The following is an 18,801-nucleotide window of genomic DNA, read 5'->3' as shown; positions in this document are numbered from 1 at the left end:
AAGATTGACAGACCCCTGACAAATCTGACTAAAATGAGGAGAGAAAAACCTAAATCAGTAAAACCAGAAATGCAAAAGTGGAGATAACAACAAACACCACAGAAATTCAGGGAATCATCAGAGTCTACTTTGAAAACCTATATACCAATAAATTTGAAAATCTTGAAGAAATGGACAAATTTCTAGATACTTATGACCATCCAAAATTGAACCAAGAGGATATTAACCACCTGAATAGATCTATAACATGCAATGAAATTGAAACAGCAATAGTCTCCACCCCCAAAATGTTCAGGACCTGATGGATTCTCTGCTGAATTCTATTAGACCTTTAAAGAAGAACTGATAACAACTCTCCTTAAACTTTTACACAAAACAGAAAGGTAAGGAACATTGCCAAACTCATTCTATGAAACCAGTATTACACTCATCCCAAAACCAAAGACACCTCCAAAAAAGAGAACTATAGGCCAATCTCCTTAATGAACATCAATGCAAAAATCCTCAAAATAATGGCAAATCTAATTCAACAACATATGAGAAAGATCATTCAACACGACCAAGTTGGCTTCATTCAGAGGATGCAGTGGTGATTCAACATACACAAATCAATAAATGTAATACAGCACATTAATAGAAGTAAAGACAAAAACCACTTGATCATCTCAATAGATGCAGAAAAAGCTTTTGAGAAGATCCAACACTACTTCATGGAAAAAGTGCTAAGGAAACTAGGAATAGAGGGAACATACCTAAACATTGTAAAAGCTATATATGAAAAATTTATAGCCAACATCCTACTTAATGGAGAAAAACTGAAACCATTGGGTGCCCACTATCTCCATTCCTATTCAACATAGTCGTGGAATTCCTAGCCAGAGCAATTAGGCAAGAGGAAGAAATAAAAGGAACACAAATAGGTAAAGAAACTGTCAAATATCCCTATTTTCAGATGGCATGACCCTATATTTTAAAGACCAAAAAAACTCTACCAAAAAGCTTCTGGACATCATAAAGATCTTCAGCAAAGGTGACTGGATACAAAATCAACTTACAAAAATCATTAGCTTTTCTTTACACTAACAATGAACAAATTGAGAAAGGATTTATGAAAACAATTCCATTTAAAATAGCCTCAAAAACAATCAATAGGAGTAAACTTAACAAAGGACGTGAATGACCATTACAAGGAGAACTACAAACACTGAAGAAAGAGATCAAGAAAGACTATGGAAGATGGAAAGATCTCCTGTGCTTACAGTTTAGTAGAATCAACATGGTAAAAATGGCTATACTACCAAAAGCAATCTACATGTTTAACGTTTTCCCATCAAAATCCCAATGACTTTCATCACAGAGATTGAAAATTTTACCATAAAGTTCATTTGGAAATGCAAGAGAGTGTTAATAGCCAAGGCAATTCTCAGCAAAAAGAGCAATGCTGGAGGTATCATAATACCTGATTTCAAACAATATTACAAAGCCTTAGCAACAAAAACAACAAGGTACTTGCACAAAAACAGATATGAAAAACAGTGGAAGAGAATAGAGGACCAAGATATGAATCTACATAGCTATGCCCACTTTATTTTTACAGTCACAAAAAGCATACAATGCAGAAAAGACAGCCCCTTCAACAAATGTTGCTAGGAAAAGTAGTTATCTGCCTGCAAAAAACTGAAACTAGATCCATGTTTACCACCCTGTACTAGTATCAACTCAAAATGGATCAAGGACCTTAATATCAGACCTGAAACTCTGAAGTTAATACAGAAAAGAGCAGGGAATACTCTGGAAGTAATAGGTATAGGCAAGAACTTGCTGAATACAACCCCAGCACCTCAGCAACTAAGAGAAAGGATGGACAAATGGGACTAAATAAAATTAAAAAGCTCTGCACAATAAAAAAAAATGGTCTCTAAACTGAAGAGACCACCCAGAGAATGTTAGAAAATGTTTTCCAGCTATACATCAAAGGACTGATAACCAGAATATACAGGGAACTCAAAAAACTAAACTCCTCTCAAATCAATGAACCAATTAAGAAATAGGCAACTGAATAACAGAACTTTTTCAAAAGAAGAAATTCAAATGTCCAAAAAAAAAAACACATGAAAAATGCTCACCATCTCTGACTGTAAAGGAAATGCAAATCAAAACCACATTAAGATTCCACCTCACTCCTGTTAGAATAGCTATCATCAAAAACATCAGCAACAACAAATGTTGGCAAGGATGTGGGGAAAAAGGAACTCTTATCAACTGCTGATGGGAATGCAAGCTAGTACAATCACTATGGAAAACAATATGGACGTTTCTGAACAAGCAAAACATAGATCTGCCTTATGCGCCCCCAATCCCACCTCCTGGTATATACACAAAGGAATGCAACTCAGGTTTCTCCAGTGCACCTGCACACCCATGTTTATTGCAGCGCTATTTACAATAGCCAAGTTATGGAAACAGCGAAGATGCCCCACTACCGACAAATGCATTAACAAAATATAGTATTTATACACAATGGAATCTTACTCAGCAATGAAGAAGAATGAAATCTTATCATTTGCAAGTGAATGGATTGAACTGGAAATCATCTTAAGTGAAGTTAGCCAGGCTCAGAAAAGCAAAAATTGTATGTTCTCCCTCGTATGTGGACTTTAGATCTAAATCAAATGCAGTAATATTATTAGACTTGGGTCATATGCTAAAGCAGAGAACACATGCAGGAGGAATAGGGAAAGGTAGGAAACACAAAACTTGAACGTTTTGAAGTCCCCACTGCAGAGGAGCTAATACAGTAACCTTAAAATGACAGAAGTCAATATGGGAAGGTGACCAGGAAGTAGTGAAGAAGTCTGGTAGAGATGAATCAATTCAGGTTGTAATATGCATGTACATAGAAGTAATGTTATGAATCTCTCTGTATAGCTATCTTTATCTCACCTAGTAAAAACACTATGTCTTTCTTATTATTGCTTATGTCTACTCTTCAACAAAATTAGAGAAAAAAGCAGAACGGGTTTTTCCTGAAAGAATGGGGGGTGGGGGTAAGAGGGAGGGGGCTGGAGGCAGGGGAAGAAATAGCCCAAACAATGTATGCACATATGAATATATGAATAAAGAAAAATAGAAATAGAGAACTTGACAGATTATGAAAAAATAATTTTATTTTTTTCTAATTTAATTTTTTTACCCCAAAATTCTAATGAAAGAAAATTCTAACACTGACATATATCAGTTAACATCATTTATTATAAACACCTCCACTTAGCATCATTGTTCTTTAATTTAGAATTATAGAGAGGGAGTTTCAAATGATAAAAATTATTTTTATTATTTAATTTTGTAACTGATACATCAAAGTTATATATATTTTGTTGTGCCATGTGATGCTTTGATTACTGCCTTAATCACAATCATTTTTCTAAAGACAGAAAGGTCATTAGTTTATTTGAGTTTAATGCCATAAATAGAACCCAATGTGAGTAACTGAATAGGACTTCTGAGATGATTCTAACATTTATTATCCAGCATTCAGATGGCACCTGAATGTTGTTTCTGAGGTTTTTATCCTATTCTCATTTATTTATGATCTAGAACTGTGCACTAAGCCAATTTTGCTCACACAGTAGATATGCCCACAGTGCTAATTACACCATCTTCTAAACAATTAACTTACTTTTGTTGCTAAAAAATAAATTCATTGTTTACATAATTTCTTATTCAATATGTAATCAGAACAAATGCTTATATTGCTGAAAATGATATACTATTTATTCTGAGAGATCTCCAATGCTTAAGGTGCTCAGTATATCTCAATATGCAATTTCCCAAATAGTCTACACACATGGTTTCAATTACATTTTTTTGAAAATATTTATACTCACACCTTCTATGCCCTTTTTGTTTCTGCCTCCCCTAATTCATAAGTTGAAGTACTAAGTTCTAGTACTTCAGAATGTGACTGTATTCAGAAACAGATTCCTTAAAAAGTGATGTCATTAGGGTGGGTTCTAACCTAGTATGATTGCTGTCCTTTTAACAACTTAGGACAAAAGCAGACACAGAGGTTCCATGTGAAACACAAGACAAGGAGAGATGCCTCCAAAGCAACTACACTTGCTGACAATGTAATTAGGTATTTCTGGCTTCTAGAACATTGAGAATATTAATATCTATGGTTTCAGTAACCTGGTCTGTGGTGTGTCCATCAGAAACTTTAGTCATCAGCTTCTATTGGCTATATTATGTTCTATTCACTTCTTGGTTTTTGATGTTTCACTGCAGACACTAATAAAATTAAATAAATATGTTTATAAGCATTGTTTGCTTATGCAATATAATGAAGATATTTGATATATCTAAATATCGTATAGTATTTCACAATGAATGTGGTACTTAAATTTATATGCTATTGAGGTAATGCCAGAGAATTTGAAGATTAAAGTTAGTATTCTCTGCAATAGAAGGAAATATGCTCATGATTTAGCAAAATGAAATAGTCCACAGTCAAAGGCTATATTTTTCTAACCAATATAAAGATTAAAGTACAAGTCTAACAAAAATTTCAAAGGTTTCTTTCTAATGACCTTTTACTCTGAATTTTATCTTGAAATATAAGGAAACATAATAGTCTTGAAGGAATTTGGGATTTATCTGAAAAAATTAAAACTATTAATTTGTACAATTAATATTTGGTAAAAATTGAAAGAATTATAGAGTAAACATTTAAAAAATAAATTATAAAGATAAAAATCAGTATATTTTCAGGGTTGACAAGAATCTGATGAAACAAATAATATTATAAGTATTGGATGAAAGAGTAATAAAGATGGGTAAGGATGGAATATCTATTAAATTGTGCTTAAAAATTATTTATTTGCAAAATATTTTAATGTAGACCTTACATGAAAGCCAAGGTTATTTCATATAAAAACATTAAATACACATAAAAGCAGAGGATATAGATGAACATGTAATTTGTTATTGAACTAATCTTAAGTTAGGAAAGTGCTCTTAAATCTAAACGCATAAGAAGTTGTGTCTAGGAAATTATAATTTTATTTAATTACTCAATATCAACAAGTAGAAAGATTATCAGATAATGGAATAAATTTTTGAAATGAATTAAATATTTTTACAAATTTACAAGAACAAAACATAAGAACAGAATAGAAAATTTGAAAAAGTTATGAACATTTAATATTAGAAGAAACAAAAATATACAATCTTCACGAAAAATGTTCAAAATTATTCAGAATCATATGCAAATTTACATAATTTTTATCATTCAAGGAAAATTTTAATATAGTAAAATAGATGTAATGATCAAATATGTGTATATGCAAATTGATAAATACATATTTTTAAATTGTCAATTTTAGGTTCAAAGATGTTTCATAATTCTATGATCTATGCACTAGAATTATAGTAATCTGTTCTAAGAAAATTAAAATTATGGTCAGAATATGCACACATAAAGGCATTGATCCAGCATTGCTAATAATAGTAAATAACTGATAACTACCATAAGGTCCAAGAGAATTGAAAGTGATAGCTAAAATACTGTACACTTAAATATTAATATAATGTCAAGAAAATGATTTTTCAAGACATTCAATGATACTCACAATATAACCATGAGAAATTCATCAACCAACAGCTTGATCCAATTTATGCTAAAATCTGCATGAAAATGAAAGGCCCAGCATCTCAAAGTGGTTTGGAGGCTCAAGAATTACACTGGCTGGGTCTGAATGCTGGTCTGTCCTTTATTAATTATCTGACCCAAACAATTTCAAGTAAAGAATAGCAAACAATGTAATGTCATTCTGTTTTTTTTTTCTTTTGGCAGTACTGGGATTTGAACTCAGGGCCTCATACTTGCTAAGCAGGTTTGCTCTACCACTTGAGTCATACCATCAGCCCTTTCATGTGTTGGGTATTTTCAAGATAGGGTCTCATGAACTATTTACCTCAAACTGCAATCTTCCTCATCTCAGTCTCCTGAGTAGTCAGTTTTACAGGTATGAGTCACTAGCACCACTGGGTTTCATTCTTCTTTATGGCATATTGTTTGCAGGAACTGTAGAACATCAAGTTAAGCTAAATAAGCCAGGCTCAAAAGGTCAAAGATCACTTGTTTTCCCTCTTATGTGGAAGCTATAACTATAAGATAAATGAACACATAAATATATATTCATATATGTACTTATATATGTGTGTATAGATGTATATATATACAACTATCCATCTATCTATCTATGTAGAAAGAACATGATTGTATTAATGATCAGACTGAGGGGACTATAAGAAGAAGGGAGAAGGAAAGAGAATATTAGAGAGTGAAAAACATTGAAATATTGCATCTGTGTATGAAGATAATATAACTCAAGGCACTGTAAACTATTGAATAAGGGGACAGTAGGGTGATAAGACAGAGTAAGCAACAGGGAAGAGTTAATTTGATTAAGGAACAATATATACATGTCTGAAATATCAAGATGAAGCCCTCTTGAACTATCAATATACATACAAAAAACCAGGAAGGTAAAACAGGTCTTTTCTGTGGTTAGATACCAGTGGGAGTGTGGAGGGCATAAGGAAATGGTGAAAGAGGGCAAATATGGTGGAAGTACTGTGTATTCATATATGAAAACAGAATAACAAAATCTGTTGAAATTGTTCTAAGGAGGGGAGGAGTGGGTGAGGGAGAATGAGGGAGGGGGTGAATCTAATTAAGATATACTATAAGCACACATGTAAGTGTCATGACATATCCCCATGTACAACTATTATATGTTAATAAAAAAACCCAAAAGAATAGTGAGATAAGCCAAGAGCCAGTGGCTCATTCCTGGAATTGGGAGGCTGAAATCAGAAGGATTGTGATTTGACCCAGTCTGGAAAAAAAGGTAGAGCAGATCCCACCTCAAAAATAACCAGATCAGCAGGGCTCCAACTCTGTGTTGGATCCACACCCCACTGAGATCTCCATCCCCTCAGTTCTCTCCGGACACCAGCTCTAAGTAAGACAGCCTCTTCACCACCCCACCAGGACTCCTGCCCCTCAGGCCCTGCCAGATCCCCACCTTGCGGGAATCCCTTCCCCTTGGCTCCAATCAGCACGAGCTCTACCTTGGATCCACACCCCACCGGTATCCCTGCCCCTTGGGTCCCCTGCCTTTCAGGCCCTCCAGGCCCCAGCTCCACATGGGATGACAGGAGCCATGCCCCACTGGGATCCCCACCTATCAGGCCCAGCCTGGCACCAGCTTCACATGAGACAGCTGCATCTCTGCCCCTCTGGGATCCCCACCCATTGCACCCTGCCAGATCCTCATGCTGCTGGGATCACTGCCCATTGGGCTGGGGCCAGGCTCCAGATCTACAAGCTTGCTAGATAACAATTCCACTGGGCTCCCACTCAGGCTGCCACAGGAGGACTCCAAACCTGCCTAAGAGACACAGACAGACAGGACTGGATGCTAAAGGAGTAACATCAGAACAACTAAGGCTGAAATTCTACTGTTCCAGAACTGGTGATTTTTTCCCCCTTCTTTAAGGGTTTGGCTGTTGGGTTTGCTGTTTGATCACCCACCATTTCTCCCATTTTTCATTATTTTCTCTTCTTTCTTTTAGCTTTCCTTCTCTTTCTCTTTTTTTCTCCTTCTCTCTTGATTTTGTTAGTATCAATATTGTAACCCAGATAATAGTAAATTACACATGGTCCAGGGACAGAAACAGTACCTAGTGGAAATATGGGTAGATGAAAATGGGATGGAAACCATCCCCTCCCCCCAAAATAAAGTAGTACAGGATTTAGAGTGAAATGAAGAAAGTGGATACCCAGATCCAGACTCCAACAAAACAAAGATAAACTATACCTAGAAACCCAATGAAGCCCAACAGGATACCCTGAAAAAAGAAATCCTACAAGTCATTAATGAGAAAATGGACAGGAGGCACTCAAGAAATTCCAAGACAACAAAAATAAGGAATATGAGAAAAGTCAGAAACAAATAAAAGAAATCATAAGAGTTCTAAATAAACACCAAACTGAAGCAGAGATTACCATAAACAGAGAGATGAATGAATTAAGGGCAAAAATTGACAATATCAAACAAGAAGTAACCCATAATTTGGAAAACATCAGAAAAAAAAGAATGAAAAGGAAATACAAAACAAAATGGAAGGCCATTCCAGCAGAAAAGAACAAACAGAAGACAGAATCTCAGAACTTGAAGATGAAATGGCAATTAAAGGAAAAGCTGAAGAACTATTAGTTCAACAACTCAAGACCTGTGAAAAGAAAATGCAAGAACTCACTGATTCCATCAAAAGACTAAACCTGAGAATCATGGGCATTAGAGAAGGAGAAGAGGTGCAAGCAAAAGGAATGCATAATATATTCAACAAAATAATAACAGAAAAATCCCCAAATTCAGAGAAAACTGTGCCCATCCAGGTACAGGAAGCTTCCAGAACACTGAACAGACCTGAGCACAATAGAACTACCCCACAACATATTATCATTAAAACAACTAGAGAAAGAATATTGAAGGCTGTAAGAGAGAAAAACAAATAACATACAAAGGTTAAACCCATCAAAATCACAGCAGATTTCTCAACAGAAATCTTAAAAGCAAGAAGAGTATGGAGTGAGATCTTCCAGTCACTGAATGAAAATAACTTCAATCCTAGGGTACTCTACCAGCAAAACTCTCATTTAAAATCAATGGAGCAATAAAAGGCTTCCATGATAAGCAGAAACTAAAACAATATGTGACCACAAAACCACCACTACAAAAGATTCTCCAAGGAATTCTGCATACAGAAAATGAAAGGAAACAAAACCATGAAAGGGCAGGCAACACCAAACCACAGGAGAAGAAAAGGCAAGAAAGCAGAGAGTAATATTGATTCAGCTAAACACAACCAAATCCTTAATCAACAAAGACAACTACATGTCAGGGATCACCATGTACCTATCAATACTAACACTGAGTGTTAATGAACTAAATTCCCCCATCAAAAGACACCTATTGGCAAAGTGAATTCAAAAGTAAGATCCAAAAATCTGCTGCCTACAGGAGACCCACCTCATCAACAGAAATAAGCACTGCCTGAGAGTGAAAGGCTGGAAAAAGATTTACCAAGCCAATGGTCCCCAAAAACAAGCAAGGGTAGCAATATTTATCTTGGACAAAGTAGACTTCAAAATTACACTGATCAATTGAGATAAAGAAGGACATTCCATACTAATAAAAGGAGAAATACACCACAAGGAAATAACAATTATCAACCTATATTCACCCAACATCAATGCACAAAATTTCATCAAACATGCTCTGAAGGACCTAAAAACATATATAAATTCCAACACAGTGGTTGTGGGAGATTTTAATACCCCCCTATCACCAATAGATAAGTCTTCCAAACAAAAAATCAATAAAGAAATCTTAGAACTAAATCACACCATAGACCAAATGGACCTAGTTGATGTCCATGTTTCATCCAACTTCTACACAATATAAATTCTTCTCAGTAGCTCATGGAATCTTCTCCAAAATTGATCACATTTTAGGGCACAAAGCAAGCCTCAACAAATATAAGAAAATAGAAATAATCTCATAGATTATATCTGACCACAACGCATTAAAACAAGAAATCAACAACAAAAACAATAAAAATGTAAACAATTGGAATCTGAACAACACGTTGCTCAATGATCAATGGGTCATTGATAAAATAAAAGAGGAAATTAAAAGTTTCTGGAAGTTAATGAAAGTGAAAACACAACCTACTGGAACCCATGGAACATAACAAAGATAGTCCTATGAAGAAAGTTTATAGCCATGAGTGCATATATTAAAAGGACAGAAAAATCTCAAATCAATGACCTAATACTACAGCTCAAAGTCCTAGAAAAACAAGGACAAGCAAATCCCAAAACAAGCAGAAGGAAAGAAATAATTAAAATAAGGGCTGAAAGCAATGATATAGAAACAAACAAATAAAAACCATACAAGAATCAATGAAATAAAATAAGATTGAAATAAATAAGATTGACAGACCCCTTCCAAACCTGACTAAAATGAGGAGAGAAAAAACCCAAATCAGTAAAATCAGAAATGCAAAAGGGGAGATAATGACAAATACCACAAAAATCCAGGAAATCATCACAGACTACTTTGAGAGGCTATACTCTGATAAATTTGAAAAATTTGAAGAAATGAACAGATTTCTAGAAGCTTACAATGACCCAAAACTGAATCAAGAGGATATTAATCACCTGAATAGATCTATAACACAAAATGAAATTGAAGCAGCGATCAAGAGTCTCCCAAAAAAGAAAAGTCCAGGACCTGATGGATTCTCTGCTGAATTCTATCATACATTTAAAGAAGAACTAATATCAACTTCCCTTAAACTGTTCAATTAAATAGAAAGGGAAAGAACACTGCCTAACTCATTTTATGAAGCCAATATTCCTCTCATCTCAAAACCAGAAAAAGACATCTCTGAAAAGGAGAACTACAGGCCAATTTCCTTAATGAATATCTATGCAAAAATCCTTAATAAAATAATGGCAAACTGAACCCAACAACACATCAGAAAGATCATACACCATGACCAAGTCAGCTTCATCCCAGGGAATGCAAGGGTGTTCATCATAGGCAAATCTATAAATGTATTACAGCACATCAATAGAAGCAAAGACAAAAACCACTTAATGTTCTCAATAGATGCAGAAAAAGCCTTTGAGAAGATCCAACACTACTTCATGGTAAAAGCTCTAAGAAAACTAGGATTAGAAGGAATATACCTCAATATTGTAAAGGTTATATATGACAAACCTACAGCCAACATCATACTTAATGGTGAAAAAGTGAAACCATTTCCCCCAAAATAAGGAACAAGACATAGGTGACCACTATCCCCACTCTTATTCAACACAGTAATGGAATTTCTAGCCAGAGCATTTAGGTAAGAAGAAGACAAAAAGGAATACAAATAGGTAAAGAAACTGTCAAAATATCCTTATTTTCAGATGATATGATCTTATACCTTAAAGACCCAAAAAAAACTCTACTCAAAAACTCTGAGACACCATAAAGAGCTACAGCAAATTGGCAGAATACAAACTCAACTTACAAGAAATCATTAGCTTTACTATACACCTACAACAAAAAAACTGAGAAGGAATATATGGAAACAATTCCATTCACAATAGCCTCAAAAAAATCAAATACTTAGGAGTAAATTTAACAAAGGATGTGATGACCTCTACAAAGCAAATTACAAACTCCTGAAGAAACAGACTGAGGAAGACCTACAGAACATGGAAAGATTCCTGTGCTCATGGATATGTAGAATCAACATAGTAGTGTAGTAAAAATGGCTACACTACTGAAAGCAATCTACATATTTAATGCAATTCCCATCAAAATCCCAATGACATTCATTACAGAGATTGAAAAATCTCCCCTATAGCTCATTTGGAAACACAAGAGACCACAAATAGCCAAGGCAATCTTCAGCAAAAAGAACAATGCTGGAGGTATCACAATATCCAACTTCAAACTATAACAAAGCAATAGCAATAAAAACAAAATGGTACTGGCACAAAAACAGACATGAAAACCAGTGGAATGAATAGAGCACCCGGATATGAATCCTACAACTGTGCCCACCTTATTTTTGTCAAAGGCACTAAAAATATATAAAGGAGAAAAGACAGCCTCTTCAACAAATATTGTTGGGAAAAGTGGTTATCTGTTTGCAAAAAACTGAAACTAGATCCATGTTTATCACCCTGTACTAGTATCAATTCAAAATGGATCAAGGACCTTAATATCAGACCCAAAACTCTGAAGTTGGTACAAGAACAGGCAGGAAACACTCTGGAAGCAATAGGCATAGGCAAGGACTGCCTCAATAGAAACCCAGCAGCTCAGCAACTAAGAGAAAGGATGGATAAATGGGACTTCATAACATTAAAAAGCTTCTGCACACAAAAAAGACATGGTCTCTAAACTGAAGAGACCAACCACAGAGTGGGAGAAAATATTTGCCAGCTATACATCAGACAAGGGACTGATAACCAGAATATACAGAGAACTTAAGAAACTAAAATCAATGAACCAATTAAGAAATGGGCAACTGAAATAAACAGAACTTTTTCAAAAGAAGAAATTCAAATGGCAAAAAGACACATGCAAAAATGCTCACCATCTCTAGCCATAAAGGAAATGCAAATCAAAACCACATAAGATTCCACCTCATCCTTGTTAGAATACCCACCATCAAAAACACCACCAACAACATGTGTTGGTGAGGATGTGGGGAAAAAGGAACCCTGGTACACTGCTGGTGGTAATGCAAACTGGTGCAACCTTTCTGGGAGAAAATTTTGAGGCTTCTTAAAAATCTAAACATAGATCTGCCATATGATCCAGCAATCCCACTCCTGGGGATATACCCAAAGGAATGCAACACAGGTTACTCCAGAGGCAAATGCACACCCGTGTTTATTGCAGTGTTATTCACAATAACCAAATTATGGAAATAGACAAGATGTCCCACTACTGATGAATGGATCAAGAAAATGTAGTATTTTTACACAATGGAATTTTACTCAGCCATGAAGAAGAAAGATATCTTATCATTTGCAGGTAAATGGATGGAACTGGAGAACATCACTCTGAGCTAGGTCAGCCGGGCTCAGAGGACCAAAAATCATATGTTTTCCCTCATATGAGGACTTTAGATCTAGGGCAAATGCAGCAATGTGGTTGGACTTGGATCACTTGACAAGGGGAGAGAGCATACAGGAGATATAGGAATAGGTAAAAGACCCAAAACATGAAAGCATTTGATGTTTCCACTCCAGAGGAACTAAAACATAAACCTTAAAGCGACAGAGGTTAACATGAGAAGGGGATCAGGAACCAGTGTAAAGATCAGATAGAGATGAATCAACATGGCTTGTATCACATGTGTACACAACAGTAATGCTAGGAATATTTCTGTATAGCTATCCTTAACTCAACTAGCAAAAACGCTTTGTCTTCCTTATTCTTAATGTCTTTTTTTCAACAAAATGAGAGATAAGGGGAAAACAGGTTCTTCCTAGAAGTGAGGGAGTGAGGTTGGGAGAAGGGGTGAAGGGGGGCAGAGAGGCTAAATGACCCAAACAATGTATGCACATGTGAATAAAGGAATAATTTTAAAAAACAGATAAAAACAGGCTGGGAGTATGGCTCATGTGGTAGAGCACCTGCGTGGAAAGCATGAGGCCATGAGTTCCAACCCCAGTACTGTAAACAGGATACTAAGAGGTCTTATTGTCTAGGGACACCATCAGAATCAAGTAAAATAATACATGTGGTTTACTACGCCCCCACCTGTCAGAAAAAAAATGTTAGTAGTCCCACATATTATTTTCCATGAAAAACTTTATGTGATTTTCCTTGCATTTTGTCCTTAAAACTGTTCTCATCCTTATTTCTACTTTCCTGATTTTTTTCAGTGTTTTTGCCATTATATATACTATGTATAATCAGAATAGATGTAATAAAGATAATGACAAAAAAGCACATAAAACTTGCAACAGCAAGTCACAAATAATTTGATCAAATAAAACATTTATTAATTTCATATACATAATGTACATATATCCTGTAATTGACTCTAATTTTCCTTTTTTATCCATTACTTATTTGATTTTTATTAATCTTCATCTCTTTATAGATTACTTATAGTTCAGCAGTTGGAAGTTTATGCTCATTGCTTCTTCAGATCCTTTGCCACTTTTTTCTTCCTAAGTTTCTCTTTTTCCATAAAGAGAAAATCAAAAGAGATTTTCATCACACACTATTATTAAATATTTTGCATCTTTTTGTGGGTGATATTTTTAATTTCAATTAAACTTGGTAAAAATTAATTTTCTCTTATATTTCCTGAGCAAATATCAAATGAAAATAACTAGTTTTTAGTAAAATATTGCTCTTTCATATTGTACATAATTTTTCTCCAGTATGGCATGGTTGTCGGTATTTCTGCTATATAAGAGAATAAATAATATAAACTCAGTATCTTCAGCCTTATATCAGGTATGTTTTCATCTCTTTGTTAATTTATTTGTTCACTTTGCTTCTTTTACTTCTGCTGTTACTTCTTATTCAGTTTGTTCCACAAAGTTTACTGAGAGACAATCCAGATAAAATGTTGTGATTCTTTAGCTCCTGAAGCTTGCAATATCTCCTTAGAGAAATTTATTATTGCCAAAGTGAAACATATTCCAAAGTGTAGGACAGGCTAATAGTTTGTACTTTGGTTTAAGAAATAGTTGAACTTGTGAATATTCAGATAACTGTCTTTCCAGAGGAAATGGTGCTATAACTTATAGTTATACAGTAGCTATTTCACATACATCTAAAGCATATGGACCTATTTTAAGATGGTATAAAACAAAATGTAGCCTTTTTCAAAAGGGGAAAACTAACAATGTTAATGATTTTTTTGGGATTAACAAACCAAACTAAAAGAAAGTGACTGAAGGAGATTGCGTAACATGAAATGATCTCCTTCAAACAAATCTACAGCAGAGTGAGTTTTCCTTCATTGCTTTAATGTGATCCATGTTTCAGCTGCTTCTCATACTAAATAAATTTAACACTCTATGTTGCATCTCCTACAGAAAGATTGTAATCCACAGTCATGCTAATAAATGGACTCAAATGTGAATCAAAGAAATGAAAACTGAAAAAGTATTATATTATCTGTATTTCAATGTTATTTAAAAATCTGTCAAAAATATAGAACAAAAGCATTTATCATATAATTCTGACCTCATTTTTTCCTTTGTAAAAGGATGAAAATTTTATTCATTTGTAAATTATTACTTAATGTCAATTAAGTAATTAATACAATTCTTAAAGGGCTAAATCAGGAATAAATTCAGTAGGCAAGTACGCCACCTGAATTTTGGTCATTATACAGAATTGAGTGAGGGTCTGGGATTTCAGGCACATGCTACCATGCTTGATTCCTAACATGAATTTAATCAAATCTTTCTTGAATATGCTTTCATTCTCATGAGGTGGGGAAATAGGAAGAAGATGGTTAAAGAGGACATGTTTACTATCACTGGAAATTCTATAGACTATTTGATTCTTACATACTTCTAGAAACCAGATCCCATATCCATAATTTCCTTTTTCCATCAGCTATTACATGTGCCAGAACCTTTTTCAGCAGGGATGGCCTGTTCAGATCCTGGAGTAATTTAACATAATACAAAGAAAGAGCTGCTCTGCAGAATTTTTCATTCATTTCATGTTATTTATACATGGCAGTATTTGACCTAACCTCATATAAAAAGAAAAAAAAAAACCTTTCACTCTCCGAATTAGAGCTGGTGACTTACTTCCATATGTGACACTGGTCCACAAAAGAATTTGAGTTTACTGTCCATGTCGATGCCCAGTTAAACCCACAGAAACCTAAGTGACTTTTCTGAAACACATGAGAAAGACTGATTGCTCTGCTGAACAACTTAGGGGATCACCTACATGCCACAAAAGGAAGTTCAAACTTGTTGACAGAGCCCACAGGGCTCTTCCTCCCCAGTCACATATTCTGCCATTCTTGGCCTCTAATTTCATGTCTCAGTCATCTCCTCATTGTTAGGATACTGAAAAAACTTTTCCTGTGTCTCATACCTTCTTCCTTCTCTACTTTTCTTGCCTGGGAAGAGCCTGGAAATATGAGCTCACCTTAAGGATCTCCAATGTTACTTCCTCTGAGAATCTTTCCTTGGTCTCCTATCACCTGCATCACCAGTGAACAGTTGATACCCCCTTCCTTTTTGTACTCAGATGAACCCTACTGCCTCTTTCTCCTATACTATAACTTCCCATTTGTCAGTTTCTCCAACTGAACTGTCAGCTCCTTAAAAACTAAGAATTGGCTTCTTTTTTCTTTCTTTTTAAATAGGTCTCATTCAGTATTTCAACTAGTAATTTGGGTACCTATGTGTTAGGCTTTTCTCAATTATTAGCCAAAATAAACTGCTGGCTAAAATAGATAAGTTTATTTGTTGGTGAGATAATTAAGAATAGAATGATAATGATTCAAATATATAATTATAAATTGAGAAAAATAATGAAATAAAATCAACATTTGTAGAGTTGCCATGTGGGATGTGGGATAGAGGAGAAGATGAGAAAGATTTGTGAAAAAGTAAAGTTCAAGCAGAGACAAAAGGAGGGGTGACCCACATGGAGGTGGAAAAGTGGGAAGGAACACTGAATCCCCCAGCAAGCCACAATATGACTGCATTTGAAGAACTTTGGGGCCTTTGTGGCTAGAAGCTTGTGAGAAAGGGAAAATGGAATGAGACTATAAAAACCAGGAGGTAGATCATTCCGGGCCTTGAGAAACTAGTGAGAACTTGAGATTTTATTCCAGGAGTAATTTAAAGTTTACTAAGGGTTTTAAGCAGAATGACTAGATTAGTCTTTCATTTTAGGAAATTTATTCCCAACATTTTCTTGGAGAATTTGCCAAGGAATGAGAGTTAGGGGGACCAGTAGGGAGAGCAGTTATGAAGCTATTCTCTGAGATCTTTCAAAAGATAATGAAGATTTTACTGAAAGTTCCAGAATCTCCTCATTACACAATTCATAGTGTTGTTTGTATAAAAGGTGTACTCAGGAATTTTGCTATAAGTGGACCAATTTTTCCTCTTTTTTCCCTTTTTCCTTCCTTTCCCCTCTCTCCTGCTTTTTAAATTTCTTCTTTTACCTCTTTCTTCTAGATTTTTGTTAGGGTATATTCATTATATGGGGGAAATTCATAGTGAGAATTCCAATCAGATTTACATTATACATTATTTACATTGCCTCCATTGTCTCTTCCTCTCAGCCCCCTCCCCACCCCACTTAAAGCAATTGCAAGAGGTTTTTTAGTTCATATCATATAAGTATATTAAGTCCATCAACAATATACCATCAACTTAATCTCCTTCATTCACCCTCCCCCTCCCACTTGTACCCCCTCACATTTGCCTATTTTTCAGTCTTGATTTTTGTTATTAATATTTGAATTGACGTTCAAGGGTGTGTCTCATTGTATGCCCACTGTGGGTTGCTTACTTTGGTCTGTTCAATCCCTTTGAATACTCTCTTTTATCCCTTTACCTCCCACCCTCCCCCCAATTTTCAATAGTCTTCAATACTCATCCTTATATCCTCTACCTTTACATCTTATGGTATGCAATATTACTAAAGCTTTTCATTCTCTTTCCCTTTCTCTCTTTCCCCAAATTCCATAGAGTAGTTCCACTATTACAAACATGTTCTACATCTAAGTTTGTATATGATCATGCTTGTTTTTTGTGTAAATGTATATCTTTGGATCTATCTTGCACATATGAGAGAAAACATTCATTATTTTTTTTCTGATCCTGACTAACTTCACTTAGCATGATGTCCTCCAATTACATCTATTTACATTCAAACTCCCTGTCATTATTCCTTGTGGCTGACTAGTACTCCATTGTGCATATGTACCACAATTTCACGATCCATTTATCAGTTTTAGGGTATCTGGGTTGTTTCCAGAGCTTGGATATTGTGAATAGTGCTGTGATGAACATTGGTGTACAGGTGTCTCTACTGTTTCCTGTCTTGTTATTTGAGTAGAAGCCCAGGAGTGGTATCACTGGATTGTATGGCAATTCTATATCTAGATTTTTGAGGAATCTCTATACTGCTTTTCATAGTGATTGTACTAACTTGCATTCCCATCATCAGTGTAAAGGGTCTTGCCACATTTTCTCCAGCATTTGTTGTTGTTATTATACTTAATTATGACCATTCTAACTGGGATGAGATGAAATATAAGTGTTGTTTAATTTGCATCTCTTTTATAACCGGGGAAGTTGAACACTTCTTCATGTATTTGCTAGCCATTTGTACCTCTTCCTTTGAGAATTTCCTCTTAATTCATGTGCCCATTTCTACATTGGGGTGTTGAATCATTGGGGGCTGAGATTTTCAATTTCCCTATAGATTCTGAGTATTAGTCCCTTATCAGATGAGTAGCTGGCAAAGATTTTCTCCCATTCTGTGGGCTGTCTTTTGAGTCTAATGACTATTTCCTTTGCTGTGCAGAAGCTCTTTAGTTTGATGCAGTCCCATTTGTTCATTGTTTCTCTTAGATACTGAGCCTTTTCTATTCTGTTTAGGAAGACTTTCCCTATATCTATATGTTCCAGTGTATTTCCTACTGGTTCTTGGAGTTGTTTCAGAGTTTCACGCCTTATATTAAAGTTTTTGATCCACTTGGAGTTGATTTTGGTTAAGGATGAAAGATATGGATCTAGTTTCAGTCTTCTACATGTGGATATCCAGTTTTTCCAGCAGCATTTGTTGCAGAGGCTGTCTTTTGTCCATCGTGTGTTTTGGGCTCCTTTGTTGAAGGTCAGTTGGCTATAGATGAGTGGGTTTATGTCTGGATCTTCTATTCTGATACATTGGTCTTCCTGTCTGTTTTTGTACCAATAGCATACTGTTTTTATTGTTATTGCTCTGCTGTATAGTTTGAAGTCAGGTACTCTGATGCCTCCAGAATTAGACTTTTTGCTCAGAACTGCTTTGGCTATTCAAGGTCTTTTGCATTTCCGTATGTATTTCACAATTGTTTTTTCTATTTCTGTGCAGAATGTCATTGCAATTTTGATAGGGATTGTGTTGAATAAGTACATTGCTTTTGGTAGAATGGCCATTTTTA

Source organism: Castor canadensis, chromosome 6 (genome assembly GCF_047511655.1).
Source record: "Castor canadensis chromosome 6, mCasCan1.hap1v2, whole genome shotgun sequence".
NCBI classification, from domain to species: domain Eukaryota; kingdom Metazoa; phylum Chordata; class Mammalia; order Rodentia; family Castoridae; genus Castor; species Castor canadensis.
The sequence above is the reverse complement of the archived record's forward strand: the minus strand, read 5'-3'. Positions refer to the sequence as shown.